Here is a 10,021-nt window from a genome sequence, read left to right on the forward strand (position 1 = left end):
GTACACATTGTGTAACAGGGTTTTGTCGTCGGCTGAGGTAAGCGTGGGTCTCCGTATGGACCCACTAAACCTTACGGAATAACAACACAATTGTTTACCTCTTTCGAGTTAAATATTAATTAATTCGGTTTTATTGATAAAAACTATTTTAAAATCTACTTGTTTGATATTAGACAATCTCTCTAATATGGTTGGAATCTAATGGGAGCGGGCATTCGGGATGGTGTCTTCGTGAGATGAAGAAGGAATTCGATTCGTAGATAATCTTTAGTACTTCGATTCGTAGATAATCTTTAGTACTTCGATTCTTCGGTTGCTTGATGATCGGGATTTGATGAGAGATTCGTTTCGTTGATGAGTGCGTCGGTTTCTTGATGGTCGGTGGTCGTTGATTATTCGGTTTGTTGATGAATGTTGATGTATGAGGACGTCGGTTCGTAGAGCTTCGTTAATTGATGAGGTATTCGATTCGTAGATAATTCGTTGTCGGTGTTGAAGGGAACTTCGGTTCGTTTGTAATCGGTAATGGAGGAGAATATCGGTTCGTATATGCTGCGTAGTTGATGATTCGTTGACAATCGGAGGCTATTGAATTCGTTGAGACGTGGACGTCTGGTCGTTGGTGAGAAGTTCGGCTCGTTGGCGATTGGGAAATTCGGCATTCGTCGATTTCTAGTTGATTGGGAACTTGCTTGTTTGTCGATTTGTAGATGATCGGGAACTGCTGATGAGATCTTCGGTTTTCAAACGGTTGCTAGTGTTGCTACAGAGTTGTAGAGACGGTGTGGCAGTGGTGTGATAGTCAGGATCAGCTTCGGTTCGGTAATCGGTCAAGGTCGGTGTTTAGTACTACTGACGACTATCATAAAAACTGCTACTATAGCTACTAGATAAACTATGAGCTAACAGTAGGCCTGAAGGTTTCTATTGTGGAAAAGTAGGCCCGAAGGTCTCTGTGGTGGAACAGTAGACCCGAAGGTCTCTGTGGGGGAACAGTAGGTCCGAAGGTCTCTGTGTAATATTTATTTCGCGTCTGGGAATAACTACCTCAGACAACGCAAAGAAAATATCACCGAATTTCGAGCGGAACGATGTGCAATTTGCCACTCGTCGCACGATCCCCAACTAGCTGTATACAGTAGATGCAGGAGTTTGTCCAAAGTCTAAGTCAGTCGCCTATCCAAGTCTGCCTTTGCTGTGCAAAGCGTCCACTATATAAGTAATGCATACAATGAAGTGACTGGGAATTGTCACTGCTTACATGAAGTAATTAATTAATTTTTGTCGCCAGAAATCACTCCTATGCATCAACACACAGCCACTAAGCTGTTGATTATAAACCTAATGGTGGGTTATGTGTGCGTATGTGTTAATTGGTTGACTGTTGGGTGACGTAAGTTGGATTGATAATATACGGCAAAATAAATAATTAAATTAATTTTGTCACGTTACAACTATGGTCCGGACTATGTCTGGGTGGAGACAGAGGGATGCGCAACCAGCTACTGAGGATGACTCATCAGCTGGATATATTGCATTACAAAAATAAATACAAAATTAAAGTCAATGAACATCCTATTTTGAGTAACTCTTAATGTGAAATAACAAACCATGCGATCATACGTACATACGTTATATTCGAATGCGTTGACGAATACGATTCTTCACTTGAGTTACACAATTGTAATTTAAACAATGGTATTTCCCACATTTTAACTTTTTTGACAATTGCATATAACGGACGCACGCATGACCGCATGGTATGTAATTCCACCTTTAGAAAGCATATACTGACATTTCAACCGGATATTTTTAAGAGGATCAAGAAGTAAAATCAAAATAAAAATCACGGACCGATATCGATCAATTTTGGCATCATGTACTAACATCACGTACTAAATTTAAACCGGATGCACTCGACCCGATTTCCAGATGGTACGGAATTCATGGCATTATGAATTGATGAAACAATTTGGGAAAAATAACGGAACAAATAGCTTCGATAATGGGTTCCATTGGCCAAGAAAGTTATTGTTTGCACTTTAATTAGAGTTTTTGACCAAAAAGATAAAAAGAATAATTTAAGTAGAAACAGGCATAAGATAGGACCTAAAATACTTCTAGATTTCCAATTTCAGGGAAATCGGACGATCAAAAGGTCAAATTGGGAGATCGGTTTATATGTGGGCTACACGAATACATTAATCGATTCACCATCTCATTTATGGGCAAATTTTAGGCAAATCAAATAAAAATTGCGGTGTCAGAAGCCCAAGAAGTCAAATCGGGAGATCTTCGAACTAGACCCTCTTGCAGACAAAAAAAAAGAATCTGTGTGTGTTCACCATGATTGCGTCATTATTGAAGGTTTATTCCGTGTATGAGCTACGATGTGCTGCAATTGAAGTGGTTATTTTGCAGCATGATAACGCCCGGCCATAAACATATTTCAAAACACTCAAATGGGAAGTTCTACCCCCACCCGCCGCATAGTCCAGACATTTCTCCTTCTGATTACCACTTTTCAATGACGCATGACCTGAACAAAACATCCCGCATTTTTAATTTGCCCTGTAAATATAATAAAATACAGACTTGTTATAAAGGGTGATTTGTTAAGAGCTTGATAACTTTTTTTTTTTTAAAAACGCATAAAATTTGCAAAATCTCATCGGTTCTTTATTTGAAACGTTAGACTGGTCCATGACATTTACTTTTTGAAGATAATTTCATTTAAATGTTGACCGCGGCTGCGTCTTAGGTGGTCCATTCGGAAAGTCCAATTTTGGGCAACTTTTTCGAGCATTTCGGCCGGAATAGCCCGAATTTCTTCGGAAATGTTGTCTTCCAAAGCTGGAATAGTTGCTGGCTTATTTTTGTAGACTTTAGACTTGACGTAGCCCCACAAAAAATAGTCTAAAGGCGTCAAATCGCATGATCTTGGTGGCCAACTTACCGGTCCATTTCTTGAGATGAATTGTTCTCCGAAGTTTTCCCTCAAAATGGCCATAGAATCGCGAGCTGTGTGGCATGTAGCGCCATCTTGTTGAAACCACATGTCAACCAAGTTCAGTTCTTCCATTTTTGGCAACAAAAAGTTTGTTAGCATCGAACGATAGGGATCGCCATTCACCGTAACGTTGCGTCCAACAGCATCTTTGAAAAAATACGGTCCAATGATTCCACCAGCGTACAAACCACACCAAACAGTGCATTTTTCGGGATGCATGGGCAGTTCTTGAACGGCTTCTGGTTGCTCTTCACTCCAAATGCGGCAATTTTGCTTATTTACGTAGCCATTCAACCAGAAATGAGCCTCATCGCTGAACAAAATTTGTCGATAAAAAAGCGGATTTTCTGCCACTGATTTTGGTAATAAAATTCAATGATTTGCAAGCGTTGCTCGTTAGTAAGTCTATTCATGATGAAATGTCAAAGCATACTGAGCATCTTTCTCTTTGACACCATGTCTGAAATCCCACGTGATCTGTCAAATACTAATGCATGAAAATCCTAACCTCAAAAGAATCACCCTTTAGTTCCGCAAATAGCTACCATGTGCCACTGTGCCAACAATTGTTGGCGTTCTGTCGGCTTTGGACTTAGTTTCATTTCCCTTAGCGATTTTGCATGTAGATCGCGTAGCTAATTAAACGATTATTTACCATTTTGAGTGTGAGTGTTATGCATCTGAATGTGAATGGAAAAAACTGTGCAGCTTTTTATGCCATCACATTTTATTCCCAATAGCACATGCCAAAAGCGGCTTTTGTTGTAATGATCTCTGTACACAGTTTAGGCCTGTCCCATCGATGCTGGATACTACACTGTGGAATGGTGTATCGGTAACATCAGTTTGTGTACCATACTCTGAGGAGAAGATCATTTGTTTTCTATACATTCCCCACATAGCATCGCCCATATGTTGAACAAACACCCATTAGTTGTGGGTACCATGGATAGTTTGGCATTTAACTAAGAAAGTTTGTCACTAAAGCTAGTACTTAGTTGAATTTTATTTGATCTAAAACCGTTAAATATTGATGAGATTTATAATTTGATTATCATTAAATATGGCGTATGGATGAACCTCCATTATGATTTTAATTCAGTAGTTTAAACGATTTCCTTTCAGCAAATAGCCTGAAGTTTTATATCCCGAAATTGTAAACGCAATTTCAAGAAGCAGAGGGGTCCCTCTCCGGCAGAGGGGCGGCATGTCTGACACTTTTCAATTTTCAAATAGAAAATACAGGGTGGCCGACATGTATTGCAGCCCACATCAGTTTGCTATCATTTCTAAACCGCTCGTCTGACAGCAGATCAATTACAAGCTTAGAAAAGCATTTTGATCTATTGAATTCAGAAAGTTATTCGTGATGAAATTCAAGCGTAATCATTAAGAACATAATAAACAGTGCACAGGCGGGGAAAGCAATCAGCAAATCTATTGGGGTTCCGACGCATGCTGTGTAACTCAATTGAAAAATCGTTCGCCAATGCATTCGAATATAACTTACGCACGCTTGACCGGATGGTATGTAATTCCACCTTTAGCGCGAAATCCATCTAACGAAGTTAAGAGCCGAAGCAAGTAGTGCGGTGTGATTGAATTCCTATGACGCTTTATGTGAACAGACAGAACGGATCACTTTTAGGTATAGACCTCATATAAGTCGAAGCTCAGATTTGACTATCACGAGTTTCATTCGATTTGCTTGACATTCGACAGGTGATGTCAGTATCCATCCTCTAATAACCTTGATATAGTCGGTCCATAATTATACTATATATTCCCCACATAATTAGATTGATTTGATTTCTGGAGCCTCATGGAAGAGCAAATTTCATTCGATTCGGTCACCATATCCGTTCATAATTATATATAGCCCCTGTATAAACCGATCGCTAGATTTGCTTTTTTGAGATGCTTGGAGGAGCAAATTTCATCAGATCCAGTTCAAACTTGGCACGTGATGTCATTATATGTCTTCTAATTAAGATACATAATTTTAGATATCCCCCATATAAACCGATCCCCAAATTTGACTTATGGATGCACTTGGATGAGTAAATTTTATCCGATTAGTTTGAGATTTGGTATGTGATGTTAGTATGTTACAAGCATATAATACAAGACAGAAAAAGAAAAAAAAAAACAAACATAATGCTTTTGAATACAACACATGGCTTTGTTGTGTTTAGCATTTTTAGTTCAGTTTGAGTCGCCGTCGCAATTCGAAGATTATTTATTGCTGAAAAAGGTTGACGAAATAAAACAATTTAATTAACTGGAAGCATTGGAGCTCATATTTATAAGTAATATACAATTCGTTTTGTTTTGTTATCGTTGGTTTTGTTTTTTAAGCATTGTTGTTGTGTTTTGATTTCAGCTTAAAACCATGCATTGACTAAACTACAAGTGTAGATTAACGTGTTCTTTACTTGCAGGACTTTAATGTTGTTATACCCTGCGCCACACCGTGGAACAGGGTATTATAAGTTAGTGCATATGTTTGCATCACCCAGAAGGAGACGAGATAGACACATGGTGTCTTTGGCCAAAATGGTCAGGGTGGGCTCTTGAGTCGATATAGCGATGTCCGTCTGTCCGTGAACACATTTTTGTAATCAAAGTCTAGGTCGCAGTTTTAGTCCAATCGACTTCAAATTTGGTACAAGTATGTGTTTTGGCTCAGAATAGATCCCTATGGATTTTGGAAGAAATCGGTTCAGATTTAGATATAGCTCCCATATATATATATTTCGCCCGATATGGACTTATATGGCTCCAGAAGCCAGAGTTTTACCCCAATTTGCTTAAAATTTTGCACAAGAAGAACAATTAATACTATAGTCAAGTGTGCCAAATTTTATTGAAATCGGTTCAGAGTTAGATATGGCTCCCACATATATCTTTCGCCCGATATGGACTAATACGGTCCCAGAAGCCAGAGTTTTACCCCAACTTGGTTGAAATTTTGCACAGGGAGTAGAATTAGCATTGTAGCTATGCGTGCCAAATTTGGTTGAAATCGGTTCAGATTTAGATATAGCTCCAATATATAGCTTTCGGCCGATTTACACTCATATGACCACAGAGGCCAATTTTTTGCTCCAATTTAGTTGAAATTTTGCACAGGGAGTAGAATTAGCATTGTAGCTATGCGTTCAGATTTAGATATAGCTCCCATATATATGTTTTTCTGATTTCGACAAAAATGGTCAAAATACCAACATTTTCCTTGTAAAATCGCCACTGCTTAGTCGAAAGTTGTAAAAATGACTCTAATTTTCCTAAACTTCTAATACATATATATCGAGCGATAAATCATAAAAAAACAACTTTTGCGAAGTTTCCTTAAAATTGCTTCAGATTTAAATGTTTCCCATATTTTTATACCCTGCGCCACACTGTGGAACAGGCTATTATAAGTTAGTGCATATGTTTGTAACACCCAGAAGGAGACGAGGTAGACATATGGTGTCTTTGGCAATAATGCTCAGGGTGGTTCCCTGAGTCGATATAACCATGTCCGTCTGTCCGTCCGTCCGTCTGTCTGTGAACACATTTTTGTGATCAAAGTCTAGGTCGCAATTTAAGTCCAATCGCCTTCAAATTTAGCACATGCTCCTAATTTGGGTCAGAATAAAACCCTATAGGTTTTGGAAGAAATCGGTTCAGATTTAGATATAGCTCCCATATATATCTTTCGCCCGATATGCACTAATATGGACACAGCAGCCAGAGTTTTATACCGATTTGCTTGAAATTTTGTACAAACATAACACTTAGTCGTATAGTCAAGTGTGCAAAATTTGATTGAAATCGGTTCTGATTTAGATATAGCTCCCCTATATATCTTTCGCCCAATATGGACTTATATGGCCCCAGAAGCCAGATTTTTGGCCGAATTTGGTTGAAATTTTGCACTAGGAGTACAATTAGTAGTAAAGTCAAGTGTGCAAAATTTGATTGAAATCGGTTCAGATTTAGATATAGCTCCCATATATATCTTTCGCCCGATATGCACTTATATGGACCCAGAAGCCAGAGTTTTATCCCGATTAGATTGAAATTTTGCACAAGGAGTAGAATTAGCATTGTAGCTATGCGTGCCAAATTTGGTTGAAATCGGTTCAGATTTAGATATAGCTGCCATATATATGTTTTTCTGATTTCGACAAAAATGGTCAAAATACCAACATTTTCCTTGTAAAATCGCCACTGCTTAGTGGAAAAGTTGTAAAAACGACTCTAATTTCCTAAACTTCTAATACATATAAAACGAGCGATAAATAATTAATAAACTTTTGTGAAGATTCCTTAAATTGCTTCAGATTTAAATGTTTCCCATATTTTTTTACTAACATTGTGTTCCACCCTAGTGCATTAGCCGACTTAAAATTTGAGTCTATAGATTTTGTAGAAGTGATTTAGATATAGCTCCCCTATATATCTTTCGCCCAATATGGACTTATATGGCCCCAGAAGCCAGATTTTTGGCCGAATTTGGTTGAAATTTTGCACTAGGAGTACAATTAGTAGTATAGTCAAGTGTGCAAAATTTGATTGAAATCGGTTCAGATTTAGATATAGCTCCCATATATATCTTTCGCCCGATATGCACTTATATGGACCCAGAAGCCAGAGTTTTATCCCGATTAGATTGAAATTTTGCACAGGGTTGAAATCGGTTCAGATTTAGAAATTTGGTTAAAATCGGTTCAGATTTAGATATAGCTGCCATATATATGTTTTTCTGATTTCGACAAAAATGGTCAAAATACCAACATTTTCCTTGTAAAATCGCCACTGCTTAGTGGAAAAGTTGTAAAAACGACTCTAATTTCCTAAACTTCTAATACATATAAAACGAGCGATAAATAATTAATAAACTTTTGCGAAGATTCCTTCAAATTGCTTCAGATTTAAATGTTTCCCATATTTTTTTACTAACATTGTGTTCCACCCTAGTGCATTAGCCGACTTAAAATTTGAGTCTATAGATTTTGTAGAAGTCTATATAATTCTGTCTAGATCGAGTGATATTTAAACGTATGTATTTGGGGCAAACCTTTATATATAGCCCCCAACACATTTCACGGATGTGATATGGTATCGAAAATTTAGATCTACAAAGTGGTGCAGGGTATTATATATTCGGCCCCGCCCGACTTTAGACTTTCCTTACTTGTTTTACTTGAAAAATAGCATAATTTCTACTGGAAAGTCGAGTCTGAATTTTAAAATTTATGTTGTCATTAACACGTTTGTAAAACACTTTGATAGCATATGAAGAAAACAAGTTGAAAATCCGAAAAATTAAAATTTGCTTCCTAGAATCAAATACGCAAAACCTAAAATTAAAAGGGAATTGCGTTTTAAAAGTATCCTTACTAGAATTCACCACTACTTTGGCTCGGAATCAATACCAAAATCATTAGGGTAAAGACAAAATCTTTGGAACCGGGCATGCTTTTTTTCAGTGTAATGACTGTAGCTATAATTATGTCTTGATGAGCTATATGGCTCAGTGTATATGATCTTTGTCGTATCCAAATTTAATCACAGCCAATTGATGGAATCAGCGATTGATATTTCAAAGAGACATCCACCTTCCCTCCTTCACCATAAATAACAAACATCCTACATTCTAAGCATTCAAATTTCACCAGTAACAAGACCATGTACGGCAATGCCAATGAATACCATAATCAATCTTTGGTGAATTGCTTGTATTCAAGACAAAACCAAAATTACTTTTATGTAAGTTCAGCACTAAGTAGTCCATTTATGTGGTCGGTCACACAATGACCACAATATTCTGTTGTATACGAACTCTATATAAATGTTGAGGCTGTATGGTGCTTGGTGGGGGAATCATACCGTTTAGATACTTAATTTGTGGATGTCAAGAGCATTGATTTATTTTACAACTTAATGATGTTTCAGTACAAGTGAAAAATCAATACCACACCATTGCCATTGGATCAGATCAGGTTGACGGATCTCATTGCACTGACTCGATTCGAAGCGTATTCACATCTTTGTGGACAATATCTTTGGTACTTGTGGACACATGTACATCATGGGCTGTACTGGTACATGAATATGGGCTGGCAACGATATCATGTCCGTATGGATGACACTACAAATAAAGTCAAAAATGAATTTTCCAAGAAGGTGGCATTAAAAGTGACTGTCAATTGGGAAAACCTATCAGTCACTCAGTCAGGATTATATAGAATAACACAGATTTAAGCGGGTAGAAGATGGTATGATCATTGCGGTAAGCTTATATTATGACCAGTGTTTTACTATTTTAGAGGCAATGATACTTTCGTGTCATTATACCCTCCACCATAGGATGGAGGATATATTCTTTGTCATTCCTTTTTAACGCACGAAATATTAGTCTCAGACCCCGTAGAATATATATAGTATCATGGTCGTGGTGAAATTCGGACCCGATCTATATATGAAACAACCACTCGCCTTGAAATTTGGCACAAGTAGTTGTCAAATATTGTTCACATATAAACCGATCCTCAGATTTGGCAGGAAGAGCAAATTTCATCCGAATGGGTTGAAATTTTGTATGCGTATATCTCCTAGGTTAAGTTAGGTTAGGTATAGTTGCAGCCCGATATTTCAGACTCACTTTGACTATTCAGTAAATTGTGATACTACAGTGGTGAACTTCTCTCTTATCACTGAGTGCTGCTCGATTCCATGGGACAACTTTTTATAGCCGGGTCCGAGTGGTGAAACCACTTAAAGAAGCTTTTAAACACTGAAAAAAATTCTTGGAGGAAAAAACTTCATTATATTAACGAAATGTGTCAATAACAAGTATATACGGCCGTAAGTTCGGCCAGGCCGAATCTTATGTACCCTCCACCATGGATTGCGTAGAAACTTCTACGAAAGACTGTCATCCACAATCGAATTACTTGGGTTGTCGTATCTTAAAACTTCTTAACATCGTTTTCTAAATTGTGTTAATCTATACGTGGT

The sequence above is a fragment of the Haematobia irritans genome, chromosome 4 (genome assembly GCF_050003625.1).
Source record: "Haematobia irritans isolate KBUSLIRL chromosome 4, ASM5000362v1, whole genome shotgun sequence".
NCBI lineage: Eukaryota > Metazoa > Arthropoda > Insecta > Diptera > Muscidae > Haematobia > Haematobia irritans.